Genomic DNA, 17,775 nt, shown 5'->3' with positions numbered 1-17,775 from the left:
CATCAAGAGCACGGCCTCGAAAGGTCACACACTCGAGGACCCACAAGATGCGAGACCCCAATGGGGAATGAGAATGGGTTCTGTCAGTATGTGTTTAATTTAACGTAAATTAATTTGTTTTGAATAAGCCACTTTGGCAGTAATTATTCTTTTGGAACGTAATGACCCTGTTTCCTCCTCCCCGACATTTCTGACTTGTTGTATAGTTTTAATTACAAAGAGCTTGTTTTATTTTCACGTTTGGTTTTGGCTTCTCATCCGGAGCGTATTCGGCGCTGTCTCACGAGGACTGGGGAGTTGCTTTCTGGACCATTGACATTGTGTAGGCCTGCCTTATGATTGGACTATCTCTGGATTACAATACCTACCTTTCTTCAGCTGCTGCTTCTGCCTCCTTTGGGAGATTGATTTATCCATCAGGCTACGCCCTTGGTTCAGTGAAACAGCCAAGGGGACCTCTCTGCCATCTGGTAAGGTGTGATTTCCTGTGGACGGCCGTGTCCATGGATTGTCTTGCGACAATAAAGTGATATTTCGTCAGGCTACGCCTTTGGACCAGCGATTTGTGCCTTGGGGACCTCTCTTACGTTTGGTATGGTCCTAGGAAATTATAGATTATTCTCCTCGACCCGTGATTTGACGGCTGTGGTGGCCACTTCCACCGTTTAGAGCTCACTTAAGGGAAGCAGTTAATATGTTTTTTGGTTTAGTGTGTAATAAGTTAGGCTATTCTGTCTTTTCGACGTTCTATTACTTTCAGGGCCCTCTCTTTAAAGTGTAATTGTATAGTCTATCTTAATTTGGTGTAAGAGTGTTTGTTATTCGATGTTTTCAGTGTGTGGTTGATTTTTGTGTTTATTTAATGTATTTTGTAAGAGGCTCAGTGGTCATTTCTTTCTAAAAAGTTTGTATTAAATATTAAGGTTTTATTTTCAGCTTTTACTTATCCTCCTTGATTCCATCTCTGTACACTCTGTTGCGGCCATTCCACCTATTGTGGACTTGGTCGTTAGTGACTTTATTTGTATTTTAAGAAACTTGTGTATGTTTGATGGGCGTGGGCCCATAACATTTGGCGACCTTTTGCCAGGATTTGTCGGATCCTGTAGTCACTTGAGTGTATAGAGTGGATTCTTGGGGTGTTTTGCAGCATAGTAATACCTTCTCTCCTATATTCTTGTGTTGATTGGTGTTTATCATTTTTTTTTTTGACCGTGGTAGGATATTTGTGTGGTTATTGGTGTTCTGTGAATTGGTTTGTTTTTGGGTATATTTTGTGAGATACATTTATATATTTATTTGTGTGTAATTAATTTACTATGGCTGATTTGAATATCCCGGAGCTCTTGAGTGGAGAGGGGTGGCAGGACAGGTTGGCAGAATTGAATAAGCCTGATTTAGAGTGTGTAGCAGAATTTTTTGAAATTGAAAATCCTGGGTCTGTTAGGAAGGGCTTGTTACTTCTTAATGTTTATGAAAAGGTTAAGGTGATGAAGGCAGAAGGTAAACCAGAGACTAGGCAGGTGGAGGAAGCGGTATCAGCAGAAATTTTAGATAGGCAGATTCAGTTGAAAAGAATGGAAATAGATCTCCAAAGGTTGAAGGCTGAGGAGAGAGAGAGAGAGAGGCAGCACGAACTTGCTATGCAAGCATTGAGTAATAGGGTTCTTCTTCTTCCCAACATAATGTGTCTGCAATGCCTTGTATTACTTAACTGAAGCTCTAAAATTAGTCCCAAATTTTCAGGAAGTTAACGTGGCAGAGTTTTTGTTTCTTTTGAGAGAATAGCCTCAAGGTTGGAGGGCCAAAGAGTATTGGACCACTCTTATTCAAAGTAAATTGTTAGGTAAGGCCCAGAAAGTTTACGTTACCTTGGACGAAGATCTGTCCTCAGATTATGATTCTGTAAAAGCCATAGTTTTGAAGGCTTACGAGTTGGTACCGAAGCTTACCGACAACGCCCGTAATTTACAGAAGGAAAGAGGGCAGACTTTTGTAGAGTTCGCCAGGCTAAAGAGCAATTTGCTGGCGACTGGTTAAAGTCTAAGGAGGTGACTGACTTTGAGAAATTAAAAGAATTAATTTTGGTTGAGGAGTTTAAAAGGTCCATGCCTAATGAGGTGAAGGTACACCTCGAAGAGTTAAAATTAGAAACTTTACAGGAGGTGGCAATTGCAAGTGATGAGTACCTCCTCTCTCATAAAATGTGATAGGGAAGTACCCAGAAATGAGAAATCTGGTTGGGTGAGAGTTAACAGGAGTAGTAATCAGAACAGGTATAATAGGCCTAATGTTAATTATGGTTCTCGTACTACTCCTGTTAACAGCTATAATAGGCAGACCACAGATAACCCGGAGAAGTTGAAAACTTTGACTTGCTTCTTCTGTCATAAGAAGGGACACGTCAAGAGCATGTGTTATGCATTTAAAAGGTCACAAAGGACCGAAAGACGTCCGGTAATGGCCATTCGTAGGAATGAGAACGAGTCAGTGGCTGAGAACTCTAATAATCAGTGACTAGGCAATAAGTCACTGGCTCCTTTTCAGAAATTTTTGTCTGATGGTTTTGTTCGCTCTGGGAATTCGACTGAGCAAAGAAAGGTTAAAATTTTGCGTGACACTGGGACTGCTCAGTCTTTAATTCTCAGAGAATCCTTACCTATTGATTGGGAATGTTCAAATAAGGAATATGTTTTGTTAAGTGGTTTTCCAGATACGGTCAGGTCTTACCCGGTTGAGAGTTTTTATTTATCATGCCCGTCTTTTCCAGGTTATTTAAAACTGGCCATTATTGATAAATTTCCTATTAAAGATGTGGATTTGGTGTTAGGGAATGATGTCGCCCTAATAAATAAAACTTTCCCTAGTGTATTAAGTTCCGGTAATGAAATATCTGTAGTCACTCGATCGAAGGCTAGTAGTGTTGACTCGGCCGAGTCGGTAGTTGATGTTGATTTGAGTAGTTTAGATCGTAGTGATAGCTTAGTTATAGATAGTGGTGTGTTGGATAATAAACTTAATTGGACTACTAAGGAACTTATTACAGCTCAGAAAGCAGATTTTAAAGACCTGCCAGTTGAGTCTGGCGAAATTACGGATTTGACTGTCCTCGATTTAAGATAGTTAATAATATTTTGTATAGAATAAGTAGACCTTTGTTGCCATTAATACAGGCTGGTGTATGAGTGGTGACCTAGACTAAGATTTTATTAAGGTTTTGGTCCTTTTTTTGTTTGACTGATATTTGTGTTTTCAGAATAATTTAGCCAGGTCACGGGCTCATCTGAAAACGGTTTGGCTTTATTTTGTGTTTGGTGTACCACTGAGTGGTGAATCGGGTCTATTATTTTTAGGCCTGAGGTAACACTGATGCCCCATTGTGGTCGATTTATATTTTTGGTTGTCGGTTATCTAGGTTTAGTCTAATAATAGGTTAGTCTTGTTAATATTACTGCTCTGCTAACCTGTGCCCACCGCTCCACTTGTGAGTTTATGGGGATATTACCATATTTCTTCGTATGTTTATACTGATGTTATTTTGGTGTGGTCACTATAAATTATTTACTTGTATTAGTTTTAAGTCGTAGTATTAAGGTTAAGATTTGATATCTATTGACTGTATTGAAAGTGGTACAAAATTTTTTGCCACTATCTCTAATCTATTTTTGGCTGGCAATGTGATATAGTATTTTCAATCACTTTTTGAGTTTTGTCATTGGACTTGAATTTTTTTCTTATTGTCCCTGTTTTATTTCATATAGATTGAATTGCTATGTTTGTTTTTGATATTAGCATTTTATATATTTCTTTACCATTTTGAGTTAAGTTCAATTTTGGAGAAAATTTCATCAAAAATTTTTTGTATGATGAGGAAGTGTCAGTTGTGTTTAATGGTTAATTTGTTTTGAATTTTGGTTTTTTTTTGTTGGGTGAGGAGTGTCAGATTTAAAATTAAATTTGTTTTGAATAAGCTTTGGCAGTAATTATTCTTTTGAACGTAATGACCCTGTTTCCTCCTCCCGACATTTCTGACTTGTTGTATAGTTTTAATTACAAAGAGCTTGTTTTATTTTCACGTTTGGTTTTGGCTTCTCATCCGAGCGGTATTCGCGCTGTCTCACGAGGACTGGGGAGTTGCTTTCTGGACCATTGACGTTGTGTAGGCCTGCCTTATGATTGGACTATCTCTGGATTACAATACCTACCTTTCTTCAGCTGCTGCTTCTGCCCCCTTTGGGAGATTGATTTATCCATCAGGCTACGCCCTTGGTTCAGTGAAACAGCCAAGGGGACCTCTGCCATCTGGTAAGGTGTGATTTCCTGTTGATTGTCCATTTGTCTTACACAATAAAGTGATATTTCGTGTTTGGACCAGCGATTTGTGCCTTGGGGACCTTTTACGTTTGGTATGGTCCTGGGAAATTATAGATTATTCTCCTGAAACCCGGGAGATTTGACCAGACTGTGGTGGCCCATAAATTTAGAAGCTTTAAAGGAAGCAGTTAATATTTTTTTGGTTTAGTTGGTGATACTAAGTTAGTATTCTGTCTTTTTCTTTTTTACTTTCTAGACCTCTCTTTAAAGTGTAATTGTGATGATCTATTGTTTTTGGTGTAAGAGTGTTTGTTATTGATGTTTTCTTGTGTGGTTGATTTTTCTGTGTTTATTTAATGTATTTTGTAAGAGGCAGTGGTCATCTTTTTCTAAAAAGTTTGTATTAAATATAAGGATTTTCAGCTTTTACTTATCCTCCTTGATTCCATCTCTGTGAACATGATGTGTTGCAGCCATTCCACCTATTGTGGAAACAATGGCTCAGTGACTTTATTTGTATTTAAAAAGACTTGATGTTTGATGGATAAAACATTTGATTATTTTTGCCAGGATTTGTCGGATCCTGAGTCACTCTGTGCAACAGTCCGAGTGGATCTTCACCTGTTGTTTTGGTAAAGAAACAGGATGGTCTTTTATATTCTTGTGTTGATTACCGTTTATCATTTTTTTTTGACCGTGGTAGATATTTGTCCTGGTTATTGGATGTTCTGGACTGTATTGTATAGAGTTTTTTGGGTATATTTTTTTTTTTGAAGATATTTGTTTATATATTTATTTGTGTGTAATTAATATTTATTTGTATGGCTTACTAGGCTGAAGAATATCCTGGAGCTCTTGGAGTGAGAGGGGTGGCAGGACAGGTTGGCAGAATTGAATAAGCCTGATTTAGAATGTGTGCAATTTTTGAAATTGAAAATCCTGGGTCTGTTAGGAAGGGCTTGTTACTTTTAATGTTTATGAAAAGGTTAAGGTGATGAAGGCAGAAGGTAAACCAGAGACTAGGCAGGTGGAGGAAGCGGTATCAAGAAATTTTAGATAGGCAGATTCAGTTGAAAAGAATGGAAATAGATCTCAAAGGTTGAAGGCTGAGGAGAGAGAGAGAGAGGGCAGCACGAACTTGATGAAGTAGGATTTGGGAATAGTGGTTCTTCTTCTTCCCAACATAATGTGTCTGCAATGCCTTGTATTACTTAACTGAAGCTCTAAAATTAGTCCCAAATTTTCAGGAAGTTAACGTGGTTTAGAGTTTTTGTTTTATTTTTAGAGAATTTTCAAGGTTGATTCTTCCAACATAAGTATCTGACCACTTTATTACAAAGTAAAGTTAAAGAGTCCCAAAATTTTGAAGGAAGTTAAAGATCTGTCCTCATGATTTCCCTGATTTTGTTTCTTTTTGAAGTTAGCCTCAAGTTGGTACCGATGCGAGTGATGACAACGCTCTTAATTTACAGAAGGAAAGAGGGCAGACTTAAGGCCCAGAGTTTACGTCTCCAGGGCTAAAGAGCTGTCCTCCATTATGATTAAAGTCTAAAGGTGACTAGTTTTGAGAAATTAAAAGAATTAATTTTAATTTTAGCTTTAAAAGGTCCATGCCTACAGAGGTGAAGGTACACTTTGTAGAGTTAAAATTAGAAACTTTAAGGAATTTGCTGGCGAATGGTTGAGTTTTCTTAAAAAGGTGATAGGAAGTAAAAATGAGAAATTTTGGTTGAGGAGTTTAACAGGGTCCATGCCTAATGGAACAGGCATAATTAGGCCAGGAGGTGGCAATGTTAATTATGGTTCTAAAAATGTGATGATGCGACTACCCACGCATCATGACTGATCTGGTTGGTTGAGTTAACAGGAGTAAATCAGAACAGGTATAATTTGTAAGGTTTTGTAATGTTATATTAATTCTCGTGCTAACCTGTTAACAGCTATAATAGGCAGACCACAGATAACCGGAGAAGTTGAAAATGTTTGACTTGCTTCTTCTGTCATAAGAAGGACACGTCAAGAGCATGTGTTATGCATTTAAAAGGTCACAAAGGACCGAAAGACGTTAAGTCTTAATGGCCATTCGTAGGAATGAGAACGAGTCAGTGGCTGAGAACTCTAATAATCAGTGACTAGGCAATAAGTCACTGGCTCCTTTTCAGAAATTTTTGTCTGATGGTTTTGTTAAATCTGGGAATTTGACTGAGCAAAGAAAGGTTAAAATTTTGCGTGACACTGGGACTGCTCAGTCTTTAATTCTCAGAGAATCCTTACCATTGATTGGGAATGTTCAAATAAGGAATATGTTTTGTTAAGTGGTTTTCCAAATACGGTCAGGTCTTACCCGGTTGAGAGTTTTTATTTATCATGCCCGTCTTTTTCCAGGTTATTTAAAACTGGGCCATTATTGATAAATTTCCTATTAAAGATGTGGATTTGGTGTTAGGGAATGATAAATTTATAAAACTAAAACCTATTGTAGATAAGTTGGTGTTGAAATGTCGCCTAATAAATAAACTTTCCCTATTGTATTAAGTTCGCAATGAAATAGTAGTGTTGACTCGGCTAGTAGTGTTGAGGCCTCGGTAGTTGATGTTGATTTGAGTAGTTTAGATCGTAGTGATAGCTTAGTTATAGATAGTGGTGTGTTGGATAATAAACTTAATTGGACTACTAAGGAACTTATTTTTACAGCTCAGAAAGCAGATTTTAAAGACCTGCCAGTTGAGTCTGGCCAAATTACGGATTTGACTGTCCCTCGATTTAAGATAGTTAATAATATTTTGTATAGAATAAGTAGACCTTTGATGCCATTAATACAGGCTGGTGTATGAGTGGTGACCTAGACTAAGTTAAGGTTAATTTATTAAGGTTTTGGTCCTTATTTTTGTTTGACTGATATTTGTGTTTTCAGAATAATTTAGCCAGGTCACGGGCTCACGGGTCTGTAGCACGGCCGTTTTTTAGGCGCTACAGGCTGGTGTATGAGTGGTGACCTTGGTTGAGGTAACACTAGCCCCATTGTGGTCGATTTATATTTTTGGTTGTCGGTTATCGAGGTTTAGTCTAATAATAGGTTAGTCTTGTTAATATTGCTGCTCTGCTAACCTGTGCCCACCGCTCCACTTGTGAGTTCATGGGGATATTACCATATTTCTTCATATGTTGATACTGATGTTATTTTTGGCGTGGTCACTATAAATTATTTACTTGTATTAGTTTTAAATCGTAGTATTAAGGTTAAGATTTGATATCTATTGACTGTATTGAAAGTGGTACAAAATTTTTGCCACTATCTCTAATCTGTTTTTGGCTGGCAATGTGATATAGTATTTTCAATCACTTTTTGAGTTTTGTCATTGGACTTGAATTTTTCTTATTGTCCCTGTTTTATTTCATATAGATTGAATTGCTATGTTTGTTTTTGATATTAGCATTTTTATATATTTCTTTGAATTTTGAGTTAAGTTCAATACTTTGTAGAAAAATTTTCTTGTGGAAAATTTTTTTGTTGGGTGAGGAGGTGTCAGTATGTGTTTAATTTAACGTAAATTAATTTGTTTTGAATAAGCCACTTTGGCAGTAATTATTCTTTTGGAACGTAATGACCCTGTTTCCTCCTCCCCGACATTTCTGACTTGTTGTATAGTTTTAATTACAAAGAGCTTGTTTTATTTTCACGTTTGGTTTTGGCTTCTCATCCGGAGCGGTATTCGGCGCTGTCTCACGAGGACTGGGGGAGTTGCTTTCTGGACCATTGACATTGTGTAGGCCTGCCTTATGATTGGACTATCTCTGGATTACAATACCTACCTTTCTTCAGCTGCTGCTTCTGCCCCCCTTTGGGAGATTGATTTATCCATCAGGCTACGCCCTTGGTTCAGTGAAACAGCCAAGGGGACCTCTCTGCCATCTGGTAAGGTGTGATTTCCTGTTGGACGGCCGTGTCCATGGATTGTCTTGCGACAATAAAGTGATATTTCGTCAGGCTACGCCTTTGGACCAGCGATTTGTGCCTTGGGGACCTCTCTTACGTTTGGTATGGTCCTGGGAAATTATAGATTATTCTCCTCGACCCGTGATTTGACGGCTGTGGTGGCCACTTCCACCGTTTAGAGCTCACTTAAGGGAAGCAGTTAATATTTTTTTTTGGTTTAGTGTGTAATAAGTTAGGCTATTCTGTCTTTTCGACGTTCTATTACTTTCAGGGCCCTCTCTTTAAAGTGTAATTGTATAGTCTATCTTAATTTGGTGTAAGAGTGTTTGTTATTCGATGTTTTCAGTGTGTGGTTGATTTTTGTGTTTATTTAATGTATTTTGTAAGAGGCTCAGTGGTCATTTCTTTCTAAAAAGTTTGTATTAAATATTAAGGTTTTATTTTCAGCTTTTACTTATCCTCCTTGATTCCATCTCTGTGCACTCTGTTGCGGCCATTCCACCTATTGTGGACTTGGTCGTTAGTGACTTTTATTTGTATTTTAAGAGACTTGTGTATGTTTGATGGGCGTGGGCCCATAACAGTTCCCAACTCAAGGGCCGGGAAGAGACAAATGAGAGAACCCACTGCCCCTCCGGAGAGAAGTAGTCACTTAGAAGTCCCGCAGGACCTCTGAAGGGAAGCTCCTCCTTGCCTCTACAGGTGCTTGAACCCTAGGGACCTAGACACCAGGCTGGGAACCTGACCAAGCACTGGCATTACTGGCAGGCAGAACCGAGACGCCTGCATGTCTTGGTTCTTTCTCTCACCCTGTGCCTGAACCAGAACAGTGAGAGGCCTCTCTAACACCGGCTCAAGATGCACAAGACTCCAAAGATTCTAGCACACTCGATGTGACTCGACAAAGTCGAGCACCCAACACAGCACCAATCTAGCAGTGGGACCACTAGAGTTGGCGACAGGAGCGCAAACCGAAGTCTGCGTGTCGGTGGCTTGCGATGCAAAAGACCCTGGGGTATGAGATTCAGTTCCCAAGCCTAAAGGCTGGGAAGAGCCAACAAGAGATCCCACTGCCTCCCCATGAAGGGAGGCAGCCCCTAAGGAGCCCCATGGTGGGACTTCTTAGGGGAGGGAGAGGCAGCCTTCCTCTTCTTCGGCCGACGAGCCTCAGTAGAGGGGGAGAAGGCAGCAGAAGTCGAAGTCGAAGATAAAGTTGAAGAGAAGGCCTACATCTCACAGGACTTCTTCCTTGATCTCTTCTCCGACATCTTCTACAGGATGGTGGTCAGGCAGCACTGGAACCACCAGGCCAGCTAAATCAGGAACCGCCCAGTCGGCAGGAGTTTCAGGAACATCAGCAGCGGCGACAGGAGCAACCAGGGTGCAGGAGGCACAGCAGGAGCTGCCCGGAGACTGGCCGCCAGGGCAACAGGAGCAGTTGGGGCAGTGGCACAGCATACAGGAGTGCCAGGGAACGAACAGTGATAGGTCCCCTTTCTCAAGGCAGTGTTGACACCCACGTGGAGAATTTAGCCATTACCATCACCTTGGTCGTCGTCGAAGTATCCACTGAATGAGGGCAGCCTTCCTGCCACAGGGAAACTTCAGCTGCGCCTTACGATGCTTGCTGTCAACCTAAAGAAAAAAGCAAAATTAGATTAGTAGAGGGAGACTCCCCTTGCTCTGAGGGGAACTGCCCTACGAAGTGAAAGGAGGCTCCTGAGAACAGGTCAGCCGATTGCCAGCCCCCCCTCCGCCAATCTTCACTCGACGAGTGAGCAAAGAGGACGAAGGAGAGACCGCCAGAAGGGGAAGCTACCAGAAGGGAGAAACAAGGAATGAAGGGGCAGCCACCAAGGGCGCTGTTGGAAGCGAATAACCTTCTGACGACACCTGGCCAAACACGCACCCCCGCCGCCCCACAATAAGGTTCCTCAAGGCAAAACCGCTCACAGCATATGTGGTGAAGAGCAGCACTCACACAAGACCAAAATGGTTACAGTCACGCCCCCGAACAAGGAGCAGAGGGCGTGAAGTCCAAATGATAGGGGAACGAACTTGTTATGGCCCTGGCCATCGACCCCAAGAAACACACACTGGGGAAAGACAGCCTTACCGCAATGCTGTCAAAATCGTGGGTTTGTATATTAAATAATATCAAACACAACAACATATACACAAAAACAACAGAAAGATCCCAATGGGAGAGAAGTGCTTAACGACAATCAGGTAGAGAGCTCTGAAAACGTGTCTGCACAGCATGATGGCCGAAAACATATTGGAATGTTTACATGCGGGCAGGCAGGACTCCCGCCTACCAGACATTAGTTACTGCCTAACCACCTTGTTCAAGAGTTTAATGGCCGTTTCCAGCTTCGCTGTAAGTAATTCCTAATGTAAAGGACCGATGGTTTGTATATCACGTAGGAACAAACAACTACACTCATATGTCACAAGTATTCACAAACAAAAACAAAAATATGGTAAGTCAAATGGTCAGTCAGGCAGAGGAGATGTATACAATTGACGGTGGCCAAAAGCAAAGTGAGTGTGTACAGGCGCATGGGCGGGGCTCCGACCCCTACCGTCGATAGTTAACTACAGTACCTTGTTTACAAGTTAAACACCCATTCCCCGTCGAACCGGAATTAAGATAAAGGTTTGTTTTGTAAAACCTGGAAAATCGCTGCAAGTAATATCCTTATGTGAAGAGCAAAGGTTTGTTATTCTGCCGTTTGGGGCCAAATTCTTCCGTAGACGAACAACCTGGCATTATGCTGCTGATTACTTATTACAGTATTCCGACTTACGCCAGGTTTCGACCTGCAACAATCATAGGAACAAATCTCCGTCATAACTTGGGGACTGCCTGTACTCCCATATATCAGATGAAGGTTTGCATCCTGCTGGAAACAAATGATTTTGTTTTTTCAATTCTGATGCCAAGAGAGCTAAGCCTAAACGGAAAGTTCCTAACCTCAAGAGTTAAACTTTGAACGACACTTGAACAACAGCACTCATAAACATACAAATAATCTTTTAAATACTTACAGAAAAATAAAATGGACAGCGGTCCTAACACGTTCCCAAGAAATACTCTTCCTTTCTGATGATTTCTTAAACTTAACTTTCCAAGGACCTCTGACCACGTCTGCACTTGGTGCGTGACGAATTATCTGCAAGATAAAGAAACTGATCGTTATAAATGTACAGGAAGTGTATTGGGCTTCCATTAGTATACAGGCATTAATACTTTCCTCAGTAACAATCATCATGCAATGTCCTGGAGATTAAAGCAAGCAGCATACCGCTTGTTATTCCCCAGAAATCATGACTTCAGCCCATACCCCTTGTAATGTTCTAGTCTTGATTTTGGCAAATACCGTCCTGGCTAAGCTCAGTTTATGTAGATCTATGCCTGTTTTGGAATTAAAACACTACAACTGGTTATGCTAACCTTAGGCCTAATTAGTCCATGATTCTCTCATTTCAAAGTCAGTTTGGCAAAGGATTATACATTTGTAAGCCTATAAATACATAAAACATCGGTACAGTATATACTAACCTGCAAATCATCAATATTACTAATAATTAAAGTAAAGAAGAGAGTTTTGCTGGTTCGAGTTTTGTAACTTTCTTTACTGGGTTCCCTAACTTTCTCTAGTGTTCTAATTACCGTACATTCTTAATGTTATAATAAATGTTGGTAATATAATAAGATTTTGTATCTCCTCTTCGAAACCCTTCTCACAATCTTGCTATGTACAATAATGGGTGCTGATGAAAATAGAGATTGGTAATGTTTACTTTTAGGCAAATTTATAGAATTACAAAATATGGTCAGAGACTTTATAGAATTATTGAAACAAAATATCGTCATAGTACTGTAGTACTAATAATAATAATAACAATAAAACTATGACTGTAATAATATTTTCTCTATTTTTACAAGGATGAAATTAGTCTTGGTTGATATCTGCTGGGAGGCAGTCATACACTACCAAATCTACGTAATGTTCAACCCCTGATTTTCAGGCTTAAAAATGACAAATTTTAAAAGTAATTTGTATTTTTCCTAACTATACAAACCTGGGGTCTTTATGTGAGGAAATATCTTTCAGTGAAGCTGGAACTGGCCATGTAACTTTAAACAAGGTGGTAATGGTAGTTAGCTACCAACAGTAGGGTTGGAGTCCCGTCCACCTAGTTGTAAGTGCACTGAAGTTTACTTTTCAGCCCAGGCAGCAGAACGAGGGGTGGCTTGAGGTGGGCTATATACTGTACGTAAAGACCTCGGATATGTACGTTAGGAAACATACAAATTTCTTTTAAAATTTGCCATTTGTTCTCACACAAATACAAAACTTTGGTCTCTACGTGAGGAAGACTGCCTTATTAGTGGGAGGATTCTGAGTAAGCCTCTGAACTGACTGGTAGTTCGCCTCACCTGGGCCTCAATTCCTGGTTGTTTAGAGCAAAGGAAGGAGTCCTTTGCCTCTGGCATGTTGAACACGAGTGTGTTCAAATGCCAGACTTTTGGGGCTTTTGAATTAATAGGTTGTGTGGCACCATTGATTCGAAAAGGGCTTGGATGAACCTATAGTGTCGGGGACAATAAAGCTACGATAACCAGCGGGTTTGTTTTATTGTCAGGCCCTCTCTCCCCTTGCTAGAGAGAAGGTAGGACTTGCATCTGGTAGGACTTGCATCTATCAATCTACTTAAGATTATAGACAGAGTACTCAGTTATGTAGGCCCACCTGCATCTGATGGTTGGCCACTTGCCTCTCTCTGCGAGAGAGGAAAGATGAAAGTGAAAAGGGAGGAGACCAGTCACCCACTCACATTCTCTCTTTGCCACCAAACACCTTAGGCGTGATGCAATCTGTCCCCTGGGGGGGCTGGGTGAGCTAACAACTTGTTGAGCAGCCACCACAGGGCCCAAGGAAATATGTGTCCAAGGGCCTGTGGGCAACATCCCAAAGGTAGGACATGAATGTGGATTGTCTATACCACGCTCTTTCCTAATACCTGTACAACCAACAGGTTCTTCTGGAGTGCGAGGGACAGACCAATGTCCCTAATGTCATGAGGTTTTACTCAGAACGTACTCTTATCTACTTCTCAGACACAGCGTATGCTTGCTTGATAATCTCACGAGGCCAGAAAGAGATCAAGTTCTTGAACACTTCTTTCTTAGTCGAGCCAGTTCTAACGCAGACACTCAGGCCTGAGATGTTGAGTCCTCTTAAGACAGTACTGTACCACAGCACTCTGACTGGATACAGTAGTATCTCGCCACAATCACTACCAACCATGTCCTTAAAGAGGGGGCTGAACGGGACTTGAATCTGGTGTCAGGGACTGACGGATCCTGAGTCTTCATATGAATTCCGGGACAAACTCAGGAGTAACAGATCCTCATCTCCTCGGGTGCTAGCATCGAAGGTCATGTAGCTCGACAACTCTTTTGTCGAAGTCCTCTCTTCCTGGTCATGTAGAACAAAGGAAAAAGGATAAGCAGGAACATAGTCTTGAGGGTCAATCCCTCTCCAATGAATCTCGTAAGGTAGGTCAAGATTGTTTGAAGCTCTCATCAGCATGTAGATCTCCCACGAGGAAGGGAAATCGATGGCCCAGGGCTGTTGAACATATGGAATGCACAACTGCCCTCTGTAGCCCAACAATCTAAGCCGAAAAGAAGCTTCTCTCAGTGAAGAGGGAAAAGGAAGTTCACCATCTGCTGAAAGTGGCTCCTACCAGAGACAGACCCCATCGATGACACCAGTCACATTAGATGGCCCATTTCTCCTGGTACTCAGTCCCAGAGGATACATAGGTATCCAAAAATCTTTGACATAGTGCAACGAGAAACCTCTCGCTTGCACAAGACACTGGACAGTTTCCAGGAGTGAAGTGACAGAACTTCCACAGCCTGGTAACACCTCTGTATGTGCAGCTAGTATAGCAGGTTGTGTCAAGGGGAAATCTCTCTTGGTACCTCAGAAAGCAGAGCTGGTAAGCCTGGATACCTCTTGGCATGTGTGGCCACTTGGGAGCCACAGGGATCATCCTGTGATTCGGGGTGATCATGACCTTGTTGATCACCTGATGGGTCAGACAAAACAAAGGGAAAACAAAATCCATGAGATTGTTCCATGGGTGTTGAAAGGCGTCTTCAGTTAATCCAGTTCCCCCTCCTACTTGTTGACATATGCTACTATCATGGTGATGAGGATACTGAAGTTCAACACCACAGAGAGTCCCATCATTTGATCCTGAAACTCTTGAAGAGCTAAGAAGGCTGCCTTGAACTCCAGGATAATGATGTGAAGGTGTCTGTCGTTCCAGCTCCACACACTGAAATCAACAACTCGTCCAGGTGTGCACCTCATCCTTCGGTCGATGCATCTGAGAACAGAAGCATCTCCAGAGGGGGTGAGTGTGTGTAAAGACACTTCTATTACGAGGTTCCTGTCATCTAGCCACCAGGCTAAATCCTGTTTCACTCCCTCCGAGAAAGGAATGGGAAGGTATGGGGAGTCCCTTGGAGACCAAAACTCCATCCTCCTCTGAAGGGAACGAAGGTGAAGTCTCTCAAGATGGACCAGCTTCTCCAGGGACGACAAGTGACCAAGAACGACTTGCCACTGCCGAGCTGGTTGCTCAAGTCGTGACAGGAACAACTGCGCTGCCTCCCTGAACCTGCTGATATGCGATTCTGAGGGGAAGACTCTCACTGCTACCATATCTATCAGCATGCCCAGGTACTTTATCCTCTGCTTGGGTATGATATCGGACTTCTCGAAGTTTACCACAACTCATAGTTTGTGGCAAAACTTGAGAAGGTAATCCTTGTCCTGGAGCAACTGCGACCGAGACAGGACTAGCCAATTGTCAAGATACCTCAGGAGCCATATCCCATATGAATGGGCGTAAGACAACATCAGGGTGAACACTTGCCACCTGGCGAGTGGTTGAGAGCCCGAAACAGAATGCCCCGAACTGGAACACCATCTCCCCGAGGATACAGCGAAGGTACTTGCAAGAGGAGTGACGGATGGGTATTTGGAAATATGCATCCTTCAGGCCCACTGTAAGCATGAAGTCGGACTCCCTGATGGTTGCGAGCACAGAACTTGTCCTTTCCATTGTCTGCTGAATGAATCGGTTCAGGGGTGAGAGATCTATAACCAATCTCCAACACCCCGTCACTTTCTCTACGAAACAGACTCGGCTGCAGAAGCCTGGCGACTCACGCCTTTCTTCAGCATCACTTCCACCTCCCCCTGAAAGGCGGGGTCATTCTGCGCACCGGGAACACATGTCTGGAGATGGACTGGACTGTTGGTGAGAGGTGGCCGAGACTTGAAGGGAAGTAGGTATCCATCCCAAAGGACATCCACTACCCAGGTCTTTGCTCCGTATCAGGCCCACGATCTCTGTGAAAGTCCTTTGCAGCTCAAGGGCGTCCATGTCCTGAAGGAAAGAACCTTCGGGTCCTTCCAGAACACAGTCCTCCTAGGCTACTCTCCCAACAGGAGGGAGACCATCAGCAGAACCCCCAGGCCCCTGCTCGACCACTTTGGATACGGCCGGGTCGATCAGAGGACCGAACCCGGAACATAAGCCTTCGTGGGAGGGCTGCACTGGGACATGACATCCCAATCACAACCCCTTCTGTCCGACTCGCGGCTCCCGGTGTAACCCCAGGAAGTTGAGGGGACAGGTGAGACGGGCCGAGCACCTTTCTTGGACCTGCTGGAAGCTGAAGCCCCAACAGGAGAGGAAAGCCGTGAGCGATCGTCAACCCACAGTGATGATGACTGCAAGTGTCCAGGAGAGCGAATCCACTCATGCGAACAAGGGTGGGGGCTGTCCCGAGAAGAGCAAACAGGTTCATGCGAACATGCATGGAAGCTATCCCCAGGTGAGTGGGATCGTTTGGGAGGACACGGGCGAGGGCTGAACCAGGGAGAGCGACCGAACACTCTCAGGCATGCACTCAGGCTGTCCTCTCAACATGCTCCAGTCTTCTTCAAGGATGTGGCCTCTACACGTGAAGAAGACTGTGTGGGGACCTCCTGAAGCCTCGAGTGGACTCATGGGCAAGCTGCACCTGCGCAGGACCCTGGCCGAGTACTTGGGTGAGCAGTGGCAGGGTGTTAGGCAGCACCCGATGCTTGGCACTCACTCTCTCTGCTTACCAACTGATAGAGGTGACTCAGGGTTTCGAAGAAACCCGAGTACTTGGGGTGATGCGGGTCTCCTTGGAGGCCTGCGCACCTGGAGCTCCCAAGTCACAAGAGGCACGATCATCAGTTGCTCCCTCTACCCAAGTGTCAGGAGAAACTCGGGCAGAGGTAGACTCTATACTAGTCTGAGAAGATGACCTCCTGGAACTAGTATCAGTGACACTGGTTCACATGGAGACCCGAGCACCTGGTGCTCCTGAGTCGCGGAGTCTCAGCAAGCTCCCGGCAGGCTGGGGAGAGCACCAGAGAGGTCCCTTTCCCTCTTCCATGGAAGGAGGCAAATCTTTGGAAGCCCCAGGGTAGGACTTCTTCCAGTAGGGAGAAGTTACCTTCTCCCTCTGACTGTGAACTTTGGAAGAAGAAGTGGGAAGGCGGCAGCAGACAATGACGAAGCCAACAATGACGCCTTTTGGCTCCTCTTCTTCGACTTCTCCATCAAGAAGTGCAGAAGAGCATCCCCCCATCCAAAGGATGGCAGTGGAAACACAGGAGCGCAGACAACGGGCATGGGGATCGTAGGAACCACTGCCGTAGAAGTGGTTCTCGATCCACTTGACATAGTCACCGTGGCAGTAATCACAGTGACCGAAGCAGCAGTCACCGGAGGGGCTTGAGAGGCCTTCAGGTGGCCGAGCGAACCCTGCAACGAAGGCTCACCCGAGAGACCCAGAGAGGGAAAAGTCTCTCGAAGCTCCTCGGTCTATCTAACACCTGCAAATTTGGGTAAGTAGGGGAAGCCTCTCATCACTCCAAAGGAGATTCCTCGCCCTCCGAATGAACAGAGACCACCGAGCAGAGATCCTCTTGGTCCCTGGGCCCCCACAGCGACTTCCGCCTGATGAAACAAGCAAAGACAAGGAGGGGGAAATCGCTCTTGTAGGAATGACGGCAATGAGTGGGAGTTTTGCAGGAGGTAGGAATGAACAAGAAGGATCGGCAACCACAGGAGTCGTCAAGGGTGCGTTACCATCAGACGACGCCTTGGAAGCCCCTTTCTTGTACTTCCTCCTCTGCAAAAACCTCATCCATTGCACAGGGAACCAGTCACGACACTCGTCACAGATACTTTCTGGGTTGGGGTCACACCCCCTGCAACTTGTGCAAAGAACATGAGGGTTAACATCGATCAATGAGGGGTAATGGTTACAAGGCTTATAGGCGGTACCACGACCACACACTTAGTAGCAGCCTTCCGCTTGTCTGGCTTATCAGATGTTTATGATTTTGCAATGTGAGTTTTCACATTGCAAAATCATAAACACACAAATA

At 43.3% G+C, this 17,775-nt stretch overlaps 2 protein-coding genes across 2 annotated transcripts in view; both read right to left on the bottom strand.

The window, feature by feature from the left end:
* Positions 1 to 17,775, bottom strand: part of LOC136838228 (zinc finger protein 271-like) — a 526,618-nt gene that overhangs the window by 87,959 nt on the left and 420,884 nt on the right. The window lies entirely within an intron of this gene.
* LOC136838237 (zinc finger protein 79-like) overlaps positions 1 to 17,775 on the bottom strand; it is a 41,669-nt gene that overhangs the window by 11,160 nt on the left and 12,734 nt on the right. The window contains exon 2 of the mRNA XM_067103100.1: positions 11,303 to 11,427. The gene's annotated coding sequence lies outside the window, so the exon portion shown is untranslated. The remainder of the gene's footprint in view (positions 1 to 11,302; positions 11,428 to 17,775) is intronic.

Source organism: Macrobrachium rosenbergii, unplaced genomic scaffold (genome assembly GCF_040412425.1).
Source record: "Macrobrachium rosenbergii isolate ZJJX-2024 unplaced genomic scaffold, ASM4041242v1 282, whole genome shotgun sequence".
Classification (NCBI taxonomy): Eukaryota; Metazoa; Arthropoda; class Malacostraca; order Decapoda; family Palaemonidae; genus Macrobrachium; species Macrobrachium rosenbergii.
The sequence above is the reverse complement of the archived record's forward strand: the minus strand, read 5'-3'. Positions and strand labels throughout refer to the sequence as shown.